At 38.6% G+C, this 27,451-nt stretch overlaps 1 pseudogene; it reads right to left on the bottom strand.

Moving 5' to 3' along the window:
* Window positions 1-22,497: 22,497 nt before the first annotated feature.
* On the bottom strand, window positions 22,498-23,832 carry LOC134361520 (decreased expression in renal and prostate cancer protein-like; annotated as a pseudogene).
* Between the last annotated feature and the right edge of the window lie 3,619 nt (window positions 23,833-27,451).

The following is a 27,451-nucleotide window of genomic DNA, read 5'->3' as shown; positions in this document are numbered from 1 at the left end:
GATGCTATAAATACAACTAATAAATAAGCTTAAACTTTAAAAATGTTCTGTAAGATACTGTAAGGAAGAAAGAAGAGGGGACAGCTCAAATGAACTAAATCACCCATTTGTTATAGCGGATAGTTCATGTTTAATGTTGATCAACTGTTGGGTGGCAGCTACCTTCCTGGCACAGATGGTGGCTCCACCTAATGGCGACTGCTTGTTCCCTTCTTTGTTCTTCACACATGCTCAGGATGGCGCCTGGAGGATGTAAAGGGGGAGTGACTATGGGGTCGGGTAAAACCTCACCCCATTTACGAGGCTTAGCATCACTGGTGCAGAGAGCCTTCCTGGCTCGTGGACACTTCATGATCTTTACTACAAGCATAGGCAGGAGCCATGCGTGCACGCGTGACCTAGAGGGTGATTGGCTTGTTAGGTGGAGACCCCCGCCAGAATCCCCCGCCCATGTAGCCCATTTATGCATAAATATGTAGGCTTTGAGTTGAATAAACGGAACTGCTTGACAGAACCCCCAGCGCCTCTGAGTGTTCCTTTGTGAGCCCGGTTGGGGCCGGTGGCTGCACTTACCTGTCTCCTGGGCTCTCCCGCCCCGCGCCCTCTTGCACAGGGAGGTGGAGGCAGGGGGTCATCTTCAGTCTCGTTCCCTGGAGCCAGCACGGTTTAGCTAGTTGTCGGGGCGCCTGCACAGACACCGACTCCCCCCCACCCCGACAATCAACCAGGAAACAAATGAAAGCATAATATCGAACTAGGACCATAACCACAAAAAAAAAATCAATTTTTTTTTTAATTATGAAAATGATTACACCTACTGGATGAATTTGGGGATGAGAATGAAAAAGGAATTTGACATTTTAATTTATAAACTTCTCCACTATTGAGATTTTCAATGCCATCTGAGTTTTGGAATAAATAAACAAATCTACACATGTATAAACAAATACTTCTAAAATGAGTTAAAATGGGTTAGTATTCCAAATCCCAGTTATCACTGCAATGCTGTAACACAGTGGTCAGCAACGTCTTTCTGTACAAACCCAAACGGTAAGTATTTTAGGCTTTCTGATCACACTGTCTCTGTGGAAACCACTCAGCTCCATTGCTGTGGGGTAAAAGCAGCTGTAGAGAACACATGAGGGGACAGGGCTTGTTCCAGTAAAATTTTATTTATGAACACTCAAACTTCAATGTCATATAACTTTCATGCATCCAGAAATTTTTTTCAAATTTTATTTTCAATGATTGAAAAATGTAAAACCCACCCAAACTGAGCTCACAAGCCATACAAAAACAGGCAGTGAGCTGGATTTGATGCACGTGCTGCCATTTGCACTAATATGTGATGGGAGGTACTTTTCACCAGTCCAGCACTCTTTTCTATTTCTCTCCTCTGGGACTAGACCCTTTTTGATGAGGAAAACATTCCCTTTAAGTTATGATAGTTGCAACTGACCACTCCTCTCTGTAACCGCAAAAGAAAAGTGAAGACAGCCTTCCCAGTAAGTCAACCTCAGCCCCCAAACCCAGGTATTGATTTAGACATGTGAGTCACATTAAACCAGGAACTCTGGTATATCAGAAGAGAGGCATTCTCTTTCTCTGGGATTGTTAAACTATAAGGACAATGTAAGCCTAAAGCTACCTGTCACAATCTATGTTATGAAGAATGACTTTCCCAAAAAGGATAATGTGATGGTTAATTTTATGTGTCAACTTGGTTGGTACCCATGGTACCCAGTTTTTGGTCAAATACCAGTCTAGAAGTTGCCATGAAGGTATTTTTTAGATGTGATTAACATTTATCTCAGTAAACTCTGAGTGAAGGACTCTCTAACGTGGATGGGTGGGCCTCATCCAATCAGTTGAAGGCCTTGAGAAAAAAAGACTGAGATTCCCTAAGGAAGAGGGAATCCCACCTCCACACCACCTTCCACTCAAGCTACAGCATCAACTCTTCCCTGGGTCTCTAACCTGTCAGCATGCTTTGCAGATTCCATCTCTCTCTATATATATTTGCATGTGTGTATAAAAATATATATATATGTATGTAAATATATGTGTGTATAAATATATATGTATGTATGTGTATATATATATATACACACACACAAATATATAGAGAGAGATTGAATCTGCAGAGCATGCTGACAGGTTAGCATATATATACATATATATTTATACACACATACACACAGGTACTAAAGATAACACAAATATTTCCATGAACTTTTCAAAGACCCCTCGTACCATATTTGATCTGTTTCTCAGACCAGAATCAAGAGTAGAGGGGAAAGTCTACTTTTGATCACTTTGAATCAGATCACACGACATCTAAAACTGTCATCCTTGAATGCGCCAGTTGGAAAGCCCATAAATTTTCTTTTTAAGAAAAATAGCTTTAGTTTGATTTTCTTTACATACCATTGAAGGGTTTTTGATTGATTTCCTAAATAATCCAAGCCAAAAAACAAATTGCTGATGATATTTTGCTCCTCCATAAATATTCTTAAAAGCACTGAAGGTATATAAGTCAGAAAACCATTCATAAGGGCAAAAAAAACCACTCATATACACATACACCTATATAAACACTATTTCTATATCTGAAACTGTCAAAAATTCCAATCAAATAGGACAGGTACCCCTAGGCTTTAATGCACCAGAATTGTTTCAATTGGTTGCTTCTCATAAGAAAGATTTTATTTCCCCAGTTGATCAGAGAGCACACTTGGAGAAAAATCTGTTGATATTCCCCTTGCTGAGTTTTAAATAGCCTCAGTATGTGTGATATATCTTTTGTAGTGAGTACTTTAAAGAAAAAGCATTGCTTTTAAATCTCATGCATGCCCCAAATGTAATGTGAAATAAATTCCACCATGAATGAGCTCCTGCCATGTCTAAAAACTGAATTGTGATATGCAAGGTTTCTCTAAGACAGGCCATTTTTTGTGATCTTAAAAGCAGCAAAGCTAAGAAGATTGATGAAATTTAAATCTCTCCAGCAGGTTTCATGTAAAGCAATGAGTTTATGTCTCCATGTAATTTTAGTAGCAGAAAACCTGAATAATTCACTGTGATATTTCTCAGGAACTCAATTCAGATCAATTAACAAGATGCATTTTATTCAACACACTAAAGTTGTAAGTAATAATAACAGTGATACCAACAGCCTCGGGACTGTCCTCCAGGAGTTTGTATTTAGTCTTTGAGGTGAACCCAGTTCCAGAAAGAGGTCTCTGAATTTTTCCAATATGTTTTCAGCATGCCTCCAAAACTATCAGGGTTGTCATTAAAAGCTCCTAATCAATCAATCAAATTCAGCTGCTGACTACCGCAGAGAGTAAAGAGACAAAGTTTCCTTTCTGATTCTCTCATCCCTCAGTGTTGATGGGTCTCTTGTGAATTCTAAAAGAACATCTTGCCTGCCTCACAAATACTTCTCAAACTCAATATGAATAAAATTAAAATGTCAATATCATCTTTCATTTGTTGAGCACGTACTACATGCCAGGCCCTTCACCAGCTTTGTACATTGTCCCCTGTAATTCACACCATCATCTCAGGAGTAGAGTCTTATTATTTTCGGTTGAAAGATAAAGAGGCTGAAGGTCAGCCAGATCAATGAGCTGAACTAAGGTCACAAAGCATAAAGGAGCAAAATTCAGACCCAGAGCTGTCTGCTCACCAAAGCCCCTTCTCTTTCCACTATGCAACAATTGCCTAAAAGACCACCTCCAGCAACTAATATTGATGCTGTGAAGTAGTCCATTATAATAAATGCAGTTATACAAGCTCTGGCTTGCTTTCTTCTTCCATTCCTCAGATCCCTCCATGAAATCCTAAAGGTTACTCTGTAACCTTAGAGTCTGCCCAGAGACACTTCCACTGCCATCAACTGAAGATAAGAAAGAACTCCATACACCATGCCACTCTTCACTCAACCCACAGAGCCCACCCATTCACCTTTACCAGGGTTTCATGGCTGAGCAGAATGGTAACCAGTGGACCAAAGGGACATTTGTGTGAACAGGTAAGACTTGTAGATACTGGCCCTGAGTAACAGTCGTATGCAATGAACCAGCTGCTCTGCATGCCCAATATGAACTGAAATATGCAAAATAAATAGCTGAACATACAAATTGTTTTTCAGGAAAAAATCCATTTGCAAATGCAAATTGAAGCTACACAGGTATGAATTACACAAATAAGGCCTAGGACATTCACGATCCATCTCTTCGGTTCCAAGAATTTTAGAGCTGCTCTTAATGTATGCATGAATATTTATGTGTGCATTTTAAAGGAGGTAACATATTACCTTTCTTAAAACTCTCTATGAATGACAGATTACAGCAGGAATTTTTTCTCAAATGCATAAGCTTTCCTGAAATGTTGAACCTTATTCTCAGTGCCCAGTGTGTTAAGAATGAAGTAACCCAGTGTCATTTCTCTTAAGGGTTTTTCTGTTTTCCTTTCAAATCATTTTTTTTTTAACATTTATTTGAATCATTAGATTTTATAGGTTTTTCTGTTTTCTTTTCCAAGTTCTTACTAATTACATGCCATTGAAACTGACTGGGTAGTTTTATTAGTTAAAATGACAGGAGAAGATTGCATTATAATGCTAAATTCCACTATATTGAGCTATGTTTCTTTTACTTTTTAAGTGTGGAAAATACACATATCATAAAATTTATCATCTTATTTTTAATTGTACAGTTTGGTGTATTAAGTACATTCACATTGTACTTAATCACCATTGTCCATCTCCAAAAATTTTCATCTTCCCAAACTTAAACTCTGTATCCATCACACACTAATCCCATTCCTCTCTTCCTCCAACTCCTGACAGTCATCATTTCACTTTCTGTCTCTACAAATTTGATTATTTTATGTACCTCATATAATTGAAATCACACAATATTCAATTTCTTGTGACTTAGCACAATGTCCTCAAGATTCATCCATGTTGCAGCATGTGTCAGAATTTCTTTCTTTTATAAGGACAAATAATATTCTATTGATGTATACACACATTTTGTTTACACGTTTATTCATCAATGGACACTTGATGTCCACCTTTTGGCTATTGTGAATAATGCTGCTATGAACATGGGTACAAATATTTCTTCAAGAGCTTGCTCTCAATTCTTTTGGATATATACTGAGAAGTGGAATTACTAGATCCTATGGTAATTCTATTTTTAATTTTTTGAGACAATGCCACGTTATTTTACACAGAGGCTGCACCATTTTACATTGCCACCAATAGTGCACAGGTGTTCATATTTCTCCACCTTCTTGCCAGAAACTTATTTTCTGTTTTTTTGTGTGTGTTGTTTTGTTTTGTTTTTAATAGCAGCCATCCTAATGGGTATAAGTGGAACCTCATTGTGGTTTTGGTTTGCATTTCCTTAATAACTAGTGATGCCAAGCATCTTTGTATGTGTGTACTGGCCATTTGTATATCTTCTTTGGATAGTATCTATTCAAGTCCTTTGCCAATTTTTTAATTGTTTGGGGTTTTCTGTTGTTAAATGTGTAGGAGTTCTTTATAGATTCTGGATATCAACCCCTTATCAGATATATGATTTACAAATATTTTCTCCCATTCTGTGGGTTGCCTTTTTACTGTTTGATAGTATCCTTTGATGCACAAAAGTTTTTAATCTTGATATAGTCCAATTATTTATTTTTTCTTTTGTTGTCTCTGCTTTTAGTGTCATATCCAAGATATCATTGCCAAATCCAATGTCATGAAGCTTTTCTCCTAGGTTTTCTTCTAACAGTTTTACAGTCTCAGCTTTTATGCTTAGGTCTGTGATCCATTTTAAGTTAATTTTTGATATATGGTGTAAGGTAAGAGTCCAACTTCATTTTTTTGCATGTGGAGATATATATATGCAGGGGGTGTATGTATGTATGTGTATGTGTGTGTATATATATTTATTGCACACTGTTGATTCATTAACACTGAAGTAACAGCCAACATCCCTGTAACTCATACCTGACTGAAGCTTATCTCACACACTGTTTTCTCCATAAGGCAAACTACAGCCTGCTTACACTTAGGAACACTAGAGAGAACTTCAGCACTATGCTTGCAGGCCATTTTAAAGAGTGAAATCACCAGCAAAACACACAGAAATGAGAAAAACATTGTGCTAAATAGAGTGTGAAAGGGCACTTGCTGCTGGGAGGGGAGCAAACACAAGAAGGCAGAGTATCGCCTTGTTTGACTTCAGCTGGGAACACGTGTGTGGATCGGCTCGAATTTTTTGCCACTGTGCACGTGCCCACGATGGCTGTGAAAGCACCACAAGTGATTTTGAGATCACAAACACATTGTAGCGAGTAGGTGAATTTGCAAAAATCGAATTCAAGAATAATGAGAATCCAACATACAGATATACGAGGGTACTTCAAAGAGTTCGTGAAGCAATGGAATTAAAAGATAATACAAATCTTTCCATGAACTTTTTGAAATACCCTTGTTTGTGTGTATGTATGAGGGTTGTTCAAAAAGTTTGTGGAAAATAGAATTAAAAGATAATACAAATCCTTCCGTGACCTTTTTGAAGATTCCATGTACATATTCTACTTGGCTTCATGTATCCTTGTCTCTCCGACATCCATTGAGACAGAGAGAACTTAACATGCAGAAGCTGTTGAGAGTAAAGATGTACCTGCTTAGTCTTGGTCCCCCTGTCAGGGCCTTGGATATAATTTATTTGGACCTGTCCCCCAAAACTAACTGGTTCTCTCTCACCCACAGACATAATTTCAGGAAGCAATGAGAAAAAGATGTTTATTCTAATACTAAAATTATAATCTGCATGGTTATTTGGTTTAAATGATTGAATTTTTCAAAGTGAGGTCAGGTTGATTCATGTATTTGAACCTCTTAACAAATATGTGCTTATTGTGGAGAGAGATGCACTTGACTAGCAAAATCCAATGTCCCTAAACATTCACAACACATAACTTCAGTACTCTGGGATGTAGTTTACTATGGGATGAGGCTGTTGGAACAACTATTGCGAGTTCTGGTCAGCTTGGCCATACAGTGTGTCACTGGAAATTGACAGGATGCTGCATCACCATCTTCATTGGTTTTGAACTGCACTAACTTGAGAGTGTGTACATGAGCTGCAGAAATTCTGAAATATTAATAAGAGCCCAGTCTCTCAGTACTCAAGGCTGAGGGCAGATATGGGCCTGTGGTGAACCCAAGTGAAAAATAACCTTGTGGAGGCTCCCAGAATTTTCAAACTTATTTCTCCTGTTGAGACCTCCCTTGTGCCTTTCCAAGCAAATGATTTTATTTAAAACTAAAATAGGGCTTCATGTGTGTTTGATTTTGTATTTCTAGCATGCACAACAAATGCTAGATATGTCTATGTATGTGTTCACACCTTTGTTATTGAAAAGATACAAATTATATTCATATTGTTTTTCCATCTTTCTTCTATGTCTGTATCTCAGAACTATTGCACTACTTTCTTTGAGACTTGTGGCTCCTTCAACAGAAAGGGATTGTGCTCTCAAGTGTAGTTGTGGGTTGAATTGTGCCTCTTCCCACCAAAAAAAAAAAAGAATGTTTAGTCTTAACCTCCTGAACCTGTGAATGTGACCTTATCTGCAAATAGGGTCTTTGCAGATGTAACCAACTCAAGATGAGGTCATGCTGGATTTTGGTGGCCCTAATCTAATATGACTAGAGTCCTTATAATAAGAGGAAAATTAGGACATAGACACACAGGAGAGAAGACCACATGAAGATGGAGGCAGAGATTAGAATGCTCACCCACAAGCCAAGGAACACAAAGGATTGCCAGCAACCATCAAAGGCTTTAGAGAGGGCATGGCCCTGCCTACAACCTGATTTCTGACTTCCAGCCTTCAGAACTGTATGAGAGAATCAATTTCTGTGGTTTGAAGCCACCCAATTTGTGGTTATTTGTTACATCAGCCCTAGGAAACTAACACAGATGTCTTTTCCGGAAATGTTACTAGTTACACAAAGCTTTGTCTCTTCCATTCCAGAGAATATTTTTTTAATTAAATGTATCATAGTGAATATCTATATAACTTTCTCACTTTATGGAAAAGGAAACAGATCCAATGGCATTATTTGTAGTAGATCACAGAGATATAAAAGGGATGAGTCAGAAAAATAATGCAATCTCCTATTTGTCTTGTGATTTTTTTCAATGCACACTCTTGCAAAGGAATTTAGAACTAATGGTTGAAAGATCAAGCAAACATGAGATTCTTTATATCCTCTCAAACTGTACTCACAGATTTAGCTGCCATCAAGCATATTCAGGGCTATCAGAGCTATCATCTTACTGTTCCAAATGTAGTTTGTTTAATTTTTGCTTGGCTCCATAAATTTTTTTTTAAATGCAACCTATAATATTGTCTTGGATTTTGTTCATATTATAATAATATTTGCAACTAGTTTCAGACCTGCATCATTTAATTCATGACTCTAATAAATGAAGCATTTTTCAACTTCCCTTGTCCAAATGCACACCTCACACACACACATAGGACACGTACAAACCCACATCAATGTTTAGACTTTGATCGGACTGTTCGATAAGTATGAAAAATCCATACATTGATGTATTTTCCAGTGACTGAGATATATTTTATTAGACCTATGTCCAATGTGCAAATAATAATGGAAGGCTCGGTGTCAAAGATGAAAGGTGGAGAGGACGTTGTCCCTAGTGATGGTGAGAAGCCACACGCCACACACCAAAGACAGGAATTTGAGCTTACTTGTCATTTTACTCTTTTTCAAATTAAACAAAAAAATCTTGCTTTACAGGTTGATCAGAGATAAAATTTGAGTTATTTTATTTACATTTTAGATTAAAATATGTAACTATCATAACCCACAGGTTAAAGGTCATAGAGTTATTAACACTTGTTCACCTATTAGGAGTTATAATCAATGATATATTTACTTCTCTGAATGTCAGAGCATGACACTGAACTTTCTTTAAAATTATTACTTTGATGCATACTTCCTGTGGCTTTTTGATGAATTAATTGTCATTATGAATCGTGGTTAGCTTAAAAGGAATTCAATCAAATTTATTTTACACTACCTTATTTGTTAGTTACCAGAATTCACTGAAATGTAGTACCATTTTTGCTTTTTGGTACCCCCTGTATGGTGGGACTTATTTTACCATTCAGTTTGTTGTGTTTTATTGCTAGATACATACCAATATTCTCTGGTTCCTGACAACAACATGTTTCTTAGCCATGCAATTTTTCAGTTTTTGCATAAAATTACTATACAAACAGATCTTATGAACTCCTACATACATATGTATAGAAATATATATACACACATGTATGTGTATAAATATATAGATATTCGTATATATTTATTATGCCATACCACTTTAAAACTACTATAAAATCACTACAATGTATGTACAATGACAAGTACTTAATATATTTTCAAAAAATTTTCCATCTGTAATTTAAAAATATCTTACCCACTTTAGCTTGTCTTAAACACTGTCAAATAGATACTCTGAATAGTCTGTAGCATTGCTAATATGGTAGTCATTAACCACATATGGCTATTTAAACTTAAGTGATTTAAAACTAAATAAAAACAAAAATTCAGTTCCTCAGTTGCACTAGCCACATTTCTAGTGTTCAATAACCACATATGGCTAGTGGTTACCTTATTAGACCATGTAGATAAGGAGGTGTCTGTCTCTCCAGAAAGTTCTAGTGGACAGTGCTGGTCTACAGCATTAAATATTGAAATAGAAGTTTTTTTAAAAAATGGATTCTTTAAGAAGCATATGAATGTGGCCATTTATGTATTTCAAAAGAATAGATTTTAAATCTTTCTATAACAAATGCGAAAAGAAAATTAAAACTAAAGGATCTAGACATTTTTTGTATAAAATACTAACTCTCCAGATGTCCTACACCAAATTCCTTCTGTTTCTTCAGTTTGGGCTCACTAAATTCTCAGTTGAATTCATGTGTACCTAACAGCTATACTGTCCATTGTCTTTTCCACTTATTTCAAAAATGTGCATGATTTCTATCACATACCCAGCCTGTGTGCCATAGTGTGATAAGCCTTAGTTACATTGCTTAGAGTGTTCAATTAGGGATTTAGTAGCTTTCTGCAAACATCCAGATCTAATTCTAAATCTCATGGTACATAAAATAGTAGCATATAAACATTAAATATAGGTCTCTATTTATTCATGTTACAGATAAATGCTAGGTGAAAATATGAATAAAATATACATAATTTGTATGGTATCTGCAGCAGTACATCTCTAAATATATATATACAAGTTTTAAATTAATGCTTTATTGTTATTGTATGTTAATTCAAGGTGCACATTAATTTTTATAGGAAATTCATATCTGCACTTTGGAGAGAGGAAGGGAAGAGTAAGAAAATTCATGCAAAATGACACTTTTGGTAATGAAAAAGAAATTATTGAAACTGAGAGTGAAAAGAGATAAACTTGGGCCCTAATTTAAATTTCCCCTTCCTGTCATTCATAATTTCTAGCTTTTAGTTTCGAGATGACTGTCAGATAAAAAAAATAACCAAAGCACGCCTTTACTGTTTAATAATTCTTTAATAATATGTCACATACATTGTTCAGGGGTCAGTGCTCAAACACTATAGGGAAGGCTGGTGGCTGTCCAGGGAGCATCTGCCTACAAAACAAAATAACAATTTCAAAGATGCAGGGGTACCCGAACCAACAACGGGAAGAAAGTTGTTGTTGGTGGTGGTTTTTTTCCTACAGATATTAGTATTTAAAAGTTACATGCTCCTTGGAAAGAATCTCACTTCAGTAATGCAACAAATCTGTCAAAAACACACAGCAACATACCAAGGCATCTGGCAGGAGACATGAACTCTGTCTAGCAGTGGAGAAGACATTCCCATCTCTTTTTCCAGTCACTGAAATGAAGAGTTTCATTTCACTATTTCTCAGCAGACAGTTCTTTCTCATAAAAATTTAAAACAGTACATAAAACAGGATCAAATTGTTAAATTCATTAAAGTTATGTTCGTGTAAGAGGACACACAATGAAATTGCCTAAATACAAGAATGCCATTCAACTATCACACAGCAAGTTACCAGGGAAGAATTCTAATGTTCGTTGTTGCACAAGTAAAGGCCAATTGATGAAAATAATAAGAGAAGAGAGACTAGGTGGGTACCAATTATCAATACCTTTTTTTAGTTCTGTTTCTTTCTTTTTAATCTCTTCTGATTTCCTTGACTTCTTCAGCTATTTCCTCTGTATCTGTAAGATTCAGAAAAGAAAAAGATGAGCAAGATAATTAAAAAGAAGGTATGTGTGTATGAGAAAGAGAGAAGTTGATATTAGTGTAAGTTTTACATAATCAATAAATTGTACATGTGTGTATTAATATTTTACCATATCCCCAGTACCATACTGTGCCCTAAAAGAGACACTGATCTTAGCAGATTAAATCTAATTTCAGTGTGCATGTATATGACATATCTTAAATAACTTCTGGAGTCTAATAGGGTATTAATTAATTAGAACACATCAATAATTACATAACAAAATGTATACACAGCATCAGATTGTCTAACGTAGACATGTCTTTATCATGCAATAATAGTTCAATTATAGGTCAAAGAAGGGAGAAAGCCACAATTAGCTACATTCACCTTGACTGATTATTCAAATACATAAAGGAAGAAAAAAAGAAGAATGGTCATCCGGGGCTAGAAACAAACTGAGTCAGAAGTGAGTGTCTCAGTTCAGAAGGCAGTTCAGGCTTGATTAGAGAACAGAATTTTGCACATGCACTGTATAGTTATGGAAAATCAGGTCACAAAGATCAGACATCTTAAGGACTCAACAACACTTAAGAAAGCAGACAACACTTTCTAAGTTGCGTGGCAGATTAGACATATGCATTTGCCCCCTATTTGTTTTCTGGCCTTGATGAAATAAAGCCTAGAAGTACAGTAAGGAATGAGCCAAACTCAAAGACAACAATGTGGATGAGGGCTCACCACCAGCTGAGGAGTGATTTCGACAGATCTCTCAGAGTCAGTGAGGGGCGGGGGCCTGCAGAGCCTGCTGTCCTGCTACTCTGTTGAGAGCCTATAGAGGAGGTGACAGCCAGCCCACCTGTGAAGTCCTCAAGGGGCTCTGGGCTCAGAGTCTGCAGTACTGCTGAGGGCTGACGTTGAGACACGTGAAGCTGAAGAGAGAGAGATTAACTGAAGCAGCACTTACATCCCTCAATCCTTACCTCAAATAGAAAGCAAATACAAGCTGATACTGCCTCAGTGCCAAACCCCAGAAGTTCTTTCCTAAAGAAATTGAAGAGAATGTTTGGGGGAAAGCTGATGTTCCTAACCTGGATGTTGACATTCCAGAATAAATCTTTCTTTGTTCTACTATCTGGAGGATTTGCATCTGACAGCTAGCTCCTCATCCACTAAAATAAAGAGAATCTTCTGGTTCTCTTATTTATTTATTTAAAATAAGTAAAGAGAATCTCCTGATCAGCACTGCACCCCTCCCTTTAACATACCTCCCCATCCTATCTTTTAGTAGGGTAGGAGACCTAGCCAGAAAAGAACCATACCTGCACAGCAGCAAATGAAACTCACACCCAATCCTCCCCCTTCTATTTTGAACATGCATTAATCAGCAGTTGTGTAGAATCGTCTGTTAGCGTCTCAGCAACAAGTCTGCTTCTTTTTACACCTAGGCGGGAAGCCTGGAAACGACATTTCCTAGACTGACTCAATGGGAGGCATTTGCACAGGTTCTGGACGTCATACTTCAGGGGCCAAAAGAACACAGCTCCTCCAAGGGTTTGGCAAGCTTCCGATTCCCTGTGTTCACTTACTTCCTGCAAAGAAATACCTAGTTGTTTCTCTTTTTCTGAATGATGTTTGACCCATTCAGTAGATATTTAAAGAGACTTAACAAATAAAACAAGTTTTAAAAAACCAATATCAAAGTATTCTTGGCACTGGAAAAAAGAGAACTAATTTAGAGGAGAAACAATAACTGAAAAAATTAACTAAAAAGTTGAATTACTGTGATTCAACAAATTTAAAAATACAGAAAATCCATTAAACACAAACAAGTTACTGTGCAAAATAAATAGAGAACGAAGATTTTTCAAATAATTAAATACAGTATCTGAGAGAAATGACTCAATGGAAGAATTTAAGAAAAATTTAAGGAAATCTAAAACAAAAAGTGAAAAGACAGTAAGATTGGAAAATATGTAAGAAAACAAAAAATTTTTAAAGATGTAAAATTACCAAGGAAGTTATAAAATAAAATGTCCAAGAACTAAGAAAATACATAAGTATTTAGAACAAAAGAGAAAACTAATTTCCCAGTGCAGTATATAAAAAAAAAAAAAAAAAAATGTTAATAGGGTATGAAACATAGTGTTTGATTTATAAAAGACAGACTTTTAAAAATCTACAGATAGACTGTGTTATAGAATGAACCATGGAAATATTTAAGCAAAATCAAGTTACACAAGATTCAGAACTCTTTTTTATATTGTAAGTTAACACACGGAAAAGTCTCAATGCTTTAAAAATATCGAAATATACTCTCAATGGAAGAGAAAATGATTCATAATTAAGGCTTGGGCACGAATTCAATCTGTCGCTCTTTACTTAGTAGTGAAATGGAGCCTATGTTTTAGAACAAGGTCAGTGAACCAAAGACAAAGGAAATGAATGCTCTTTACCACAAGGGTCAACTGCTAGGAGGAGGAACGCTCAGTTGAGGATGGCATGTAAGTTTCATTGCACATGCCGACACCAGACTACTGGTTGTGACAGTTTGGAAGGCTTTGCTGAGAAGGATGTTAAGGTTTAGTCTCGGCTCAGTGAGAAAGTGTCATTATCAGTTAGCAATTTCTCCTTCATATTATAAAATGGGAAATAGCTGCATGTATTGGCCACCTTGCCCTTAACCTTCTTGATAGATATACACTGTTCTCAAAATTCCTTCTATATTTTCATGTTAGACATATGCTAACATAATGAGAGAATAGCATTGGAAACGTATGTATATCATCTACATGTCATTTTTTTTTTCTGTCTTTTTGTGACCGGTAAGGGGATCGCAACCCTTGGCTTGGTGTCGTCCGCACCGCGCTCAGCGGGTGAGCACACAGGCCATTCCTATATAGGATCCCAACCCGCAGCAGCGGGAGCGCCGCTGCGCTCCCAAGTACTGCACTCTCCCGAGTGCGCCACGGGGCCGGCCCTACATGTCATTTTTTCAGGAGGCTTTAGATCTTTTGAGGGTAGTTAACAGGCAACATGGACCTCATCCATTAAACAAAACAAAACGAAAGCCCTGAATGTATGGATCTGGGACTGTGCTAAGTAATAGAGATATCAGCACAAATAAAACATGGTCCTTGTCCTCAAGGAGGTGGCAGTCTATCTCTAGAGAGAGAGAAATAAATAAAAAGTAAGAATGCAGCGTGAGAAATATTTCCATTTATGTTGCGCACAATGCTACACGATCACAATGAAGGGCAACTAACCTTGGTGAGGGAAGGGGAAGGGATCTCTGTAAGAGGGAAAACTTTAGAAAGGAGGCTTGAATGATAAGTCAATATTTGTGAAACGGACAAAGACATTGGGTGATGGAAGGTGGCATTCTTTTGTATAAACAAGGAGATAGCATGTATAAAAGTGCAAATGTGCTAAAGAATACAGAATGTTCTTATCTGGCAGGTGTGAGGGTAGATGGAATGAGTAATAAAAAAGTGAGAGAAATAAGCCAGAAAACAACAAGTTGATTCAGACTGTGGAAGGTCTATGCTCTGCTAGGGAGTTGGGGCTTTCTCAAATAGTAGCACGGAACTTTGAAATCATACAGTCTCTTGGAGTCCTAGTTTGTATGAGCTGGCTTCCATAGCATCGGAGGAGATGAACATCTCTGAAGTTCTTGGTGTAGCACACAGAGCTGTTATCTTGCGCATTCCACTCACATGTTTTATCCCCAGGTATCCACTACTCCAATTCATAAACTGTCCAGTAATGTCACTTTTAGTAGATGGCAACATCACTAGGAGACCTGTACATTTTTTCTTTCACTTGTTCTTGACCACCTAAAGGTGATCTTTCATTCTTTCCATAGCCTCTTCCCCCAACACACGTTGCCCCATAACAATGATGGTTAATATCTACTATTCCCAGTATGTTGATTCTTCAATGTCATCAAAACTTTAGTCTCTCAACATCTCTGCTGTGTCTATCTAATCGCGATTAAATGTAATCACATCACATCAAATACTCTCTTAGCAATATTCTTACCTCTCTTGTCCCTTTTTTGTACCATTCACTGCACCAAACCACAAGCTTGGGCAAATCTAAGAACTCTCCCTGTGTTCCTGCACTGTGCTGAGGAGGAAATCACACGAGCACATGCAGCGTAGAGATGCACTGGAGTCAGATCATTTTTTTCCTGAGAGCATGTGGTTAAACATTCAGAAGTTTTTCAAGCCAGTCATTAAACCATCAGTAGCTTGACATCAGCCATGTTGGGAGTGTTTGCACCAACAAAATTGGCAAACACCCCAAATCAGGGCACTTGATTATTTTTCCCCCAAACAGCCAATTTACTAACTTAATGCTACCATTTTTTTCTGTTCTCCAAACTCACCTGGGCTCTCATCTCCCCCAGGAAATCTCTCAGAGTTTTATTATGCACCTTTCCCTCTATTCTCTACGATACTTATTTTTCAAAACTTCGTTCACCTCAAAGCTCTTATTTCACTTCCTCCTTCACTCTCCTCAACTTCACAAGGAAAATACATATATCAGCCAAAAATTCTCTCAGCATTCTGCCACTCCTCCTACCCTGCAATTTCTCCACATTCCTCCATTCTTAGCCTTTCCTCCTTCCCTCTTGTTACAAACTTGTCCCTTCACCTGGATTTCACTGCCTTCTACCTCCTAAGAGACTTCTGTTTAACTATCTTGTTTCTATCCTGTAGATACACTAGTTCTTGTTATTAGCTTGCAAACTCTCAAATCTTTCTAGTAAAAAAAAAATGTCCCTTGGCCCCCTGTATCCTTCCAACGATTACACTCTCTTTTCCTTAGGACAAAGCCAGCCTTTCTGAAGGATTTCTCTCTACCCACTGCCTCCTCTGCAATCCTGTGGTAGCATTGGACCCTGGCTGCTGCGGTTGAGACCCACTGTCTATCACTTAGTATCTCCATGACCTTGGACCCTCTTTGCCTCAGTGTCCTTATCTTGCTACTAAGGAATATAATTATACTTAACTTAATAAAAGAGTTGATACAGCTAGAGCACTCAGATAAGTGTCAGACACATAGCGAACAGCAATTATTAGCTACCGACTGTGAACCCTTACTTCTGTTACTCACTGCCCTCCACCCACCCAGGTCATCATGAGCCTCATAGTGCTAAATCTAATGTGCACATTTCAGTCGTTATGTCATCAAACTTTTTGCAGCATCTGATACCCCCACATCCCTGCAATGCCCACCTTCCTTGGCTTTCATGCCACACTATTCTCATTTTCTCTCGACCTCTTATGATGTATCTGGTAATGCCATGTTCCTCCTTGACTCTGAACTCATTGAAAATGTCCCAAGTCAATGGGTCACAAACAAATATTAGGGTCTTTTTAAATCATTAATGACAATTATTACCTATAGATAGAGGTAGGTGAGTGACAGTCAGCCAACAGGTTCAAAACATCCTTATTATGTGTTATGTCAGCTGATGTGAAGTCCCAGTTTCCTGTTCTGCTTGGTGTTACTATATCGTGCATGGAAGTTCACTGGAGACAGAATGACCACATGCTACAGGAGAGATCCAGCTAATATTATAGTTGGTATTTTTTGACATAGTAATTGGATACAGAATAATTAATGGGTCAGGTCTCAGACATGATCCCAAAGGGATCAGGTTATATGGACTGCATTATTCTTTCACTATGTTCTTACAAGGATTGGAATGTCTCCAAAATACTTTTGCCAATCCATAATTCTTGAACACCACTAATTTTATCAATGGATGCCTGTTTCTAACATCCACTATTTCAACCTGCAAACCTCTAATTTCACCAATTGCTATGAAATGAAAGTTTGTGTTCTCCCCAAATTTATATGTTGAATCCTAATCCCCAAGGTAATGGTATTAAGAGGTAGGACCTCTGGGAGGTGACCAAGTCACAAAGGTGAATCCCTTATGAATGGTATTAGTGCTCTTATAAAAGAGATCCCAGAGAGCTGCCTTGCCTATAACACCATGTGAGGACACAGCAAGAAGCCATCTCTGAACCAGAAAGTGAGAATTACCAAACACAGAATCTGCTGGCACCTTGATCTTGGAATTCTCAGCCTCCAGAACTGTGAGAAATAAATGAATGTCGTTTGTAAGCCACCCAGAGTGTGGTATTTTGTTATAGCAGCTTGAACAGACGAAGACATCTATGAACACTCATTTCTAAGACTGATTATTGTAAGTAACAGGCCTCTTTGGTGTTGATGTAAGATATAAAACCCGAAACACCTGTAGGAGCTGCCACTGCAGAATTAGCTACCTCATTCTACACTAGCTGAATACTCTTAAAGTGTGTGTGCCTGGTTAGAGCAACCGTCTACCCCAATGTGACATAGATAATATCACACTATCTCCAGTGAGGTTTTATAAAGTAAATTATATGCATCATAACCTGATCTTGTCATATCTCTCTCCAAAGTAAGCCATTCTTTTTCCTGTCCCCCTTCCCTTCCTTCTTCTCTTGGCCAACCTGCATAAGCCTGGCACATCTCCACAGGGATGTTGCCTCCTCTGAGATGCCTCCTCACCTCCAAACAAATCTAGTAAGTGCCTCAACTGTGAGCCCCTGCAGCACTTTGCAGTAGTATTGTCACGTTTTATTGAAATTGTTTGTACACTTATCTTTCTCTCTCTCACAAGACTATAAGTTTTTTAAGAGCAGGGGTTGGATCATTATTCACCATTTTATTCCCCGTGGTCTGCCTTACACCTGGTACAGAGTAGGTGCTGAATGAGTGATCTTGGAATTGATGAAAAGGAACAGGCAGCTTATATCGGAAAGCTGCTACTTTATTCACACTGAACAAACATTTTGAGTGCCTATGATGTGTAGGAAATGTGCTACAATCTGGAAACAGGAAGGAAAATAAATCTGAGTCCCTGCTCTTATGAATCACACTATAGGTAGGTAAACAGACACACAAGATAGGCGATTTTCATAGAACATGGGTACACCCCTACTTCCAGGGATAAAAACGGACTGGTCGAATCAATCTGGGTAATACCATCCTCTTGTTCTTAAAATTGATTCCATTATTCACACCTAAGTCAATCGGGTTTAACCATAGCCTGCGGATGTAGTTTGGATGTGTTTGTTCCCCCAAAGCTCATGTTGAAATCCGATCCCCAGCATGACAGGGCTGGAAGGTGCTTGGGCCACAGGAGTAGATCCCTCCTGAATAGATTAATGCCCTCCCTTAGGTGGGGGAGGGGAATAGTGAGTGACTTCTCACTCCGTTAGTTCCCACAAGAGCTGGTTGTTTAAAGGAGCCTGGCACTTCCCCTCCCTTTCTCTTGCTTCCTCTCACCATGTGATAAGCAGTGCCAGCTGCCCTGCTGTTTTCTGTCATGAGTAGAAGCAGCCTGAGGGCTGTGCCAGATGCAGCTGCCCCAGAATCGTAAGCCAGATAAACTTCTGTTCTTTATATATTACCCAGTCTCAGATATTCTGTTGCAGCAACACAAAAATGGATTAACACACCTGGTTAGATTGTTTCAGAAATGAGCACATGACACATATCAGGGTCAATGAGACACAAGGGAAGTTTTAATGGGATCTCTGGAAAATAAACTTTCTCACCATTTTAGAACCACCAAAAAAACATTTTCTCCTTTTCTAGTCTGTGTAATGTACAGATCAAAGTCTGGTACTGCAGCATTTTGCTGTCATGGAAGCAGTGAGTATTAAAACCAATCTAACCATGGAAGACAGAGAAGAGAGCTAGAAAGAACCAATTCCTTTGTACACAAGAATGAGCTGCTGAATCAAACCAACACTGAAGCTGTGTCTTATGTAGGCTTTCCATTATAATTGAACTGTTCTTTATCTCAATTTCCTTCTTATATTCCATTATTTATATAGGAAGGCCATTAATTATAAATATGAAATCCAGATTACAAAATTTGTACTTCATTTATTCCCCTGTATGTACTGGGTAATAAAGTAACTGTTTTGACTAATATGGCCAGTCATTTAAATTGGATTAATTGTAATAAGTACACACAGATACTAGAGGTTATTTGGTGGAATTTATCAAACCACCAATATTTTTAGCATCAGGTAAACACTTAATGTAGTTTGAACTACTAGATGTTCTCTTATAAGATATTTAGCTGTAGAAGATGAAATCAATGGGGGAAAAATAATGCTACATAAATCCTGAAGAGGAAATTGTAATGGAATAACCAACCCTCATAGGCAGAATGTTGCCTTCTATAAAAAAAAGAAAAGAAAAAGAAAGTCTACAAAATTCATATAATGGAGCAGAAAAATTCAAGAATACCTGTAAAATCAATGCAAGATGATTAGAAGGGAAATCTATTTAAGGCAGAATTCAAACATATCTACTACAAAATGACCTATTCTCAAGCTCACGAGCTTTAGCTGAACTCCTTATATGACTCAACATCAAATAAAATGAGTTTTCAAGTACTTTGAGAAGTTTGAGCAAATGTCCTCATGCTTGTTTGGAAAATTTAACACAGCAGCAGCATTCAGAAGTAAATCCCAGCTCTACAACATGCATAGAAAAAAGAAGTAAACTGAATTTCATTATTTCTACTGCTTCTGTTTTTACCCAGTCACAGTAACTGAAAAGAATTAAATTAATATAATTCTTACAGTTCTTCAATAAATTTCCAGAACATTTGTATGTGGTTATTTTAGAATATTAGTGTTTGGCAATTACTTCACCTGTAATAAAGTTGGAAGGAGGGGTGTTCAGACAAGATGTTCTGGAGAAAGACTTGAGGGGTCAATTGAAATTGACCAGACTAATGCAGATCAAGATGGGGTTTAGAGGTGACATGAAAAATGAAGAGCATTGCGTGGAGTGGACACAGTAGTTACAAGTGCCAGGAGTTAAAAGAGAACATCATGGCTAGAGAAGAATGAAGGGAAAAATTGATCATGCTTCTGAGTGTGTCTTAGAACAAAATGATGAGCTGGAAACAACATCAGTTATTTTCCAGGTCACTCATCACATGTTGGAAAAAGCTGTAGTCTATCTTCAAAAAGTTGGCTGTGGTCTACATTACTGGTGCTTCCAAGGAAATCCTGGACTGCATAAATGGACCAGCAATGGGATTTGTTTGGTAATAGGAATAATGCTGTGTTCTTGATTAAGCACTTAAAAAGGAATAATCATAAAAATACTAGTCTGAGATCATCTCAACCTGTTGAAAATAGGAAATACTAAGGACTCGCTAAATGTTAATATTATTCATTTTATTTTAGTAATGTTTTACTTATCTCCATATGACCCTGATTTTTTCAGAATATTCACACACACATACTCATCTAATGAAAAAACATGCAATTTCATCAAACCACAAAGGGTGTCTGAACTGTGTGTTGCTCATATTATTAAATAAGAGACATGAGGGCGCTCAGAGGTTTATCTAGAACCTGAGGGTCTCTGTTACTGGGATTGGTTTAAGTAAATTGTACTGAGAAGGCAGACCTTTGTAAAAGCATGCAAGTACAGACTGTTCTTTATGGTGCACTTCATGTGGAAGAGATTGTATGTGTGTTTCATGAGCATACTTTGTATATATTTAAAGTAATTTCCTTCATATGAGAACAAAGAAAACATCTAACTGGATCTCAAGATGTAAATGAGCCAAACCTTCTCTTTGATGAGTCAAACCTTCTGTGTCTTCAAGTTGTACTTTCAAGCTACAAACTTTATGATTATACTTAATGGATTCAGGAGACAAGGGAGATGTAGTATGGTTAAAAAAAAATACACTGGCATGACAGGAGATCTGGATCTCTTGATACTTTATAAATAGCAAGATTGACATTGTGTTGCCATAGATAAGTCACATGAACTGATAGGCAAGACAACCTCACCAGATTGTCGTGGGGAAAAAAATTCATATAAATGTGCTTTAAAAAGTGGGATGAGTAATGAAAATATCTTTGCATGTGATGTTTGAACTTTATGCTTCCAAATTCTAAGCATCTATATGTGAAACATTTCCAAGGTCCCCTTTGCTTCTTTGAGAGAAAGAGACCACAGGAATAGTCTTCCACTAGGACCATGAAGGAAACTGATTCTCTTCTAGGCGTCTCTGGATCCTTCACCCAATCTCTTTCTCAGGAATTGGCCAACATTTTTCGTAGTGGTTCTCACCCTCACTCAACCTCCTTCCTCTCTACAAGATTAAAACCTTCATAATTCCAATAACTATAATTTCTCCTCTATTTAAAAAAATAAAAAACAAAAATGAAAACAAAAACCCTTCTTTGACTCTACTTTTTCCTTCAGCTATGAATATTTTTTTCTCCTTTACAGCCAAATACCTTTTTTTTTTCCTTTCATCCCATTTATTAAAGAAAAAGTAAGAAAAGGTACAATGCAGGGAAAACACCAACCAACCTTTCACATCTTCCCTTCACCACCACCCCAATTTACATATTCCCATCCACATCCATTTAAATTGTGAGGTTCTTTGATTGGGAACACCACTGGAGATGGAGTTGGATGAGCAGAGGAGCCTTAAATCTGACCACCTCTAAGTCCAAGGAGAAGGGAGCCATAGGCCCAGTCAGTCAAGCAGAAATTGTACTTGGTGGGTCTCTGAAGTAGTTGTCCACCTCCCTGTTCTGTGTTCAAGCTCCCAGGGAAAGGGATGGCAGCAGAGGATGACCAGGTCCAAGCTGCCCAGGTCAAAGCTATTGAAGTATGGTCCATTCACCAATGCAACATTTACAGAGCGCAATGAACTGATTTCTCCAGTGGTGAGCAGGGAACTACATGTGAATTGGGACCTGAGGGCCAATGTATTCCTGAGGAAAAGTCCACAAGAACAATTCAAGAAACTTGTAAGAAACAAGGGGCAGAAAGCTGTGGAACCAAAGCACAGCAGGCTTTTGGAAGGCTGGAGATCCTTTCTCTCAAGGCCAGGATTTTTCCCACCTGCTATTGTCCATGACCTACAAATAACACTTACCTTCAGTCAAAAAAAAAGCAGAGGAAAAAGATCACTCATTTGAACTTGAGCCCAGCTACATTCTTTGGACTGTAGCTCCATTTCTGCCCTTTTACTTAAGATATCCTCTGCCCAGAACCACAGTGCCCAGAAAGCAAGGTAGTCCTGGAGGGAAAACGGTGCTTAAGGAGGTAAAATTCCATTTGGGTACATTGCAGCCATTGGACACCCTGGTCTGGGGAAAGCAACTGAGTTTGTGTTAGAGAGGCTCCACACGCTTGGAAATGGGAACAAACTCTTGCCTGCAGGGCTGTTTATCTTTGAAAAGGAAGCTGGGTTTAAGCCCAGGGCCCCAGTTGGCCTTGTAGAAGGAGCTGGGTTAATACCCACAGGGCCTTCTGAAAAAGAGCTGAGGTGTGCAGCAGCTGACCAGGAAAGCAACTTGACCAGGGTCTAATAGGCCAATGAACCTTGGGAAGGTAGCTGGACTTGGACCCTGCAGGCCAGTAGTCCTTGGGAAGTAAGCTGGATTGGGGCCTAGTGGCCCAGAGGCTTTTGGGAAAATTGCTGTACTTGGGCCCTGGAGGACAGCAGATCTTCGGAAGGTAGCTGGGTTTGAAGCCAATGTGCCAGAAGACTGTGAGAAGGCAGTTGGGTTCAGTCCCTGTGAACCTGTATGCTTTGGAAAGAGATTGGCGTTTACCCCCCTGGGGCCACCTGGCCTTGAGAAATGAGCTGAATTGGGGCCTAAGGGGCCAGGAACCCTTGACATGAGAGATGAATTTGGCCTTGAAAGACCAATTTCCTGAGAGCCAGGACCTGAGTTTGGTCCTATGGGGCCAGGTATTCTTGCCATGGAGTATGGGCTTGTGCCCATGTTAGAAGCCTGTGAGAAGGAGCCAAATTTCCTCCTAAAAGAACTGCTGCTCTTAAAATGGGGTCAAGATCCAGGCCTTAAGGTCCAGTCATTCTTAAGACCAGATCTTGTGCCCAAGAGGCCACCCATTCTGGCATCCAGATTAGGGCCTGGGCCCAACCCACCTGTCCTTGGGTTGAACAGATGACCTGGTCCTGGGAGACCCCATAACCCAGGATTAAGCAGAGGTCCTAGGCCTGTAAGAGCTCCTGTTCTAGGAGTTAAAGCTGGACCTGGGCCTGGACCCAAGAGGCCACATTGCCTTGGGTAAGAAAACTGCATCTATGCAAGTGGGATTCATCCCTCTTGGAGAAGTCATGCTTGGGTCACAAGTACCAGCAGCGAAAGGTGTGGGGTTTAAAGCCAATGAGCCTGATGAAGTTGGAAAAGAAGATAAGTTCCTTTGAAACGGGGCCAAACTTCCACCAAGAGAACCAGCTGTCATAAGGTAGGGACTGGAGTTCACACCCAGTGGTTGAGGGGGGGTTCAGAACAGGACCCCCTTGTGGTCCCAGGAATCCATTGAGCCATCCTAGAGGCAGCAGCAGAGCACGAATCCAAGGAGTTGGCTACTCTCTAGGGAAAATCTGGGGTTCTTTCATACTTTTTTGGGGACATTGGTGATAATGGGCTGAGGGCAGGTTTTGAAAAGGATCTCATTTTTGATGAGTGTTGTCACCAGCTACTGGATGCACATCTCACAGCTGAGTTCATCACACTCCTACTCCCCAGAAGTGTGTTTGACAAGGGCTACAAAAGCTTTCTCTAGGTGGATGATTTTCCCATACAGGATGTGATGCCCTACAATGAGCACAAGGATTCCCTGGCAGTAACAATTTTCACCATGAGCTTTCTGTCTTTAAAAAGCAACTGAAAATAAGCTGCAATGGCGGCCACCAAGCATAGCCCTGCGGGCCCACGGGTGACCAGCCAGATAGCTTTTACAAGTGATTTATATAAGTGGTCTCTGTTTCCTCCTCTCCCATTAATTTGTCAACCCTCTGCAATCTGCAAAGGCTGTCCCTAGATTTATTACCCATGTCACTAAACACCAAGGGTGTTTTCCACTCCTCAACTAGCTTGACCTGACTTTGGTCATTGTTGCTGCCCACACTCTTCTTCTAGAAAAGCCTCCTTCCCTGGCCTTCCACTGAACTTCCCTCCTACCTCTCTGGCTGCTCCTTCTCAATTTTCCTTGCAGCTCATGCTCTATACTTGACCACTAATTTTTTGAATTGAAGGTTCTTATACTTACCCAGATTCTCTTTTTATTATACAATCTTTCCCAAATGGATGTCATTGGTGACTACAGTTCCAGTGACCTCTCTGGCAGACTGCTCATTGACCCCCACAGATGTTTTCTTCTCTCTCAGCAGCCTATATATTTCCTTCATAATACATGCCACAGTTTGCAATTATATATGACGGTACTTCAAAAGGTTCATGGAAAAATAGAATTCAAAGATCATACAAATCTTCCCATAAACTTTTTGAAGTACCCTCATATCTCAGTAATCTATGAATTAACAAAGGCGATCCTCATTGAATTCCAAAACAAATGTAAGAAGGGACACACATGTTTTATTCACTCTTAAGTTCCCAATGCCTAGCACAGAGCTTGGCACCTAATAAGCATTCATAAAAATGAATTAACTGAATGACTAAAGGACAGAATATAGGAAGGAATACATGATTAAATTTTCAGAGATGGTAAGCTACAGTAGGACACCCACACTCTAATTTTTTTCTATATTTTTCTGATTATAAAAACAGTGCATGCTTCCTCAATTTATTCTGGTCTCTATTTTTATGTCACCTTTTAGAGAGGCCTTCATTGATTGCCCTGCTTGAAAAAAAAAAAAAAAGTGTCCCTTCCCATCTTCTGCTGTCTCCTTAGATACTGCTTTTTTTTTTTTTTTTCAGAACTTATCACTACCTGACATAACTACGTGTGGACGTGTGTGTGTTTATTTTCTATATTTTTTATATCTCTGAACTAACCTTGGTGCACCAGTATAAGCACAATGAAAACAGACTTCTGTTTTGTTCATGACTTTTTTCCATATTAAATAAATGAAAGATCAATATCAGCATTCTGAAAAATATATATTAACATATAAATAATAGGAAAAAAGATAATTCCTTCACCCCAAAATTTAATTTTTTTAACCATTTTCTTCCTCTTTTTTCTATGTATTTTTTAACAAAACTTGGGTCCTAAAATGTGTTCACCTATCTGCAATTTCAATTTTTCCCTTAATGTTTTCCAAGTAGCTAAGTGGTTACAATTTGTGCACATACTGTCATAGTTCCAATCCCTGATTAGCTACCTGTGAGCTTTTAAGCCAGATACTTAACATCTTCGAGCCAAAGCTTTTCATTTTAAAAATAGGATAATCATATTAATTGACTCTGCATTGTTATGAAGATTAAATGAGATCTTCTGTGTGCCTGTCTTGCTGTAAATGTTAGTTTTGGAGGTGTGCTGCCTCTAAAATGGTCCGCAATGAACCTCCCCATCCTTGTGTAATCTCCTCTTTCGGTGAAGGCTGAAACTAGTGACTCACTGCTGGGGAATAAAATAAGGCAAAAGTAATAGGGATGTCACTTATGAGATCTGGTTACAAAGCAACTACGGTTTCTATCCTGCACATCCTCTCTTGTGCTCTCGAGTACTCACTCTGAGGGAAGCCAGCTGCCACATTGTGAGCTCTCCTGTGAAAAGGCCCAGAGGCACAGAGCTGAGGAAGGCCTTGGGCCAACAGCCAACAAGAAACTTAATTCTGCCAAAAACAACATGAAAGAGCTTGGAAATGAATTCTCCCCCTATCAGGCTTTCAGATGAGACCACAGCCCTGGCCCAAATGAGACTGCAACCTCTTGAGAGAACTTGAAATAGGTACACTCAGCTAAGCCATGCTTGGATTCCTGACCTACAAGACTGTGAGATAATAAATGCATGTTGATGTAAGATTACTTTTGCATTTTGAGGTAAGTTGTTATGTAGTTTTTATTAATGCACAGTTTCAAAGGTTGACTTTCCTATAGAGTCCTTTAGAATATAACACTTTTTTCCCACCAAGCCTTTGAAAAAGAGATAGAAAACAGGAAGATGGGAAATCAGTATACCACTTTTACTGATACAGGCTAAGCTGGAGTATGTGGCTTTGTGTGATAGCCTAATAATCTTTCTGACTGAATCTCAGAAGTAGGCAGCCTTAGGCCCTGTATTGGGCAATACTGGACAGAACTGACTTTCTCATATGGGAGGAAAGAACACGTTTCTGGAGAAAGTATCAGTCACTGAGAAGAAGCAAAAAACAGAAGCTCTCTTCAAGCAGCTAGACTCCCTAAAGAAAAAGGATAGAGCAGATCATATTCAGTTTTCCATCCCAAATTTACCAGTCATACCAGGGGCAGCATGGGTAACAGGACAGAGTAAGGACAGAAGGCCACACCTATGGACTTCCCTGCACCTACAGGTAACTTGGTCAGTGCTAGTTAAGTAATGTTCCCAGACTTACCTTTGAGTCATTACAAACTACTTATCAGCAGCACAGTAAGGGTTGTACAATATCCATCATGTGATTGTACTCTCATTTATTGAACTAATCACCTATTGTTAGAAATTTAGATTATTTCAAATTTCTAGTGTTATAAATATTGCTGCCATGAATGTCCTTCCTTTATTGCCTTAGCATAACTCTTGGAAAAGAGCTACTAACTCAAAGGTCCTAAGCTTTTATGTGTTTTTTCCATATATTGCTAACTTGCTTTCGAAGAATTTGACTAATTTGCACTCCCATCAGCTGTGCATATGAATGTTCTTCTGACCCTTGAAACCTTGGGATTTAGCCTTTATTTTATAACCTTTGCTAATTTGATAAGTGAACCACATCTTATCTTTACCTTAATTTGCAATTTCTTGATTACCAGTAAAGTTGAGAACTTTTCATTGTTAATTGGCCATCTATATGTCCTTTTCTCTAAATTATCTGCTTCTGTCCAATGCTTGTGAGTCTGCTGGAATTGCTCACCTCAATCCATGGAGCAATACTCAACTGCCCTCTCATCTGGAGCAGTGAAATCACACACAGAAAAAGTCCTAGGGAAAATGCCAAGGGATGTTTCAGGTTATTTTTAATCTTTCCACATAATTCTTCTTTTTTGAACTTAGTTTTTCCAGAGTGTTTCATGCTTTGTAGCTCAGAATAACACCTA

This window comes from Cynocephalus volans, chromosome 13 (assembly GCF_027409185.1).
Source record: "Cynocephalus volans isolate mCynVol1 chromosome 13, mCynVol1.pri, whole genome shotgun sequence".
Classification (NCBI taxonomy): domain Eukaryota; kingdom Metazoa; phylum Chordata; class Mammalia; order Dermoptera; family Cynocephalidae; genus Cynocephalus; species Cynocephalus volans.
The sequence above is the reverse complement of the archived record's forward strand: the minus strand, read 5'-3'. Positions and strand labels throughout refer to the sequence as shown.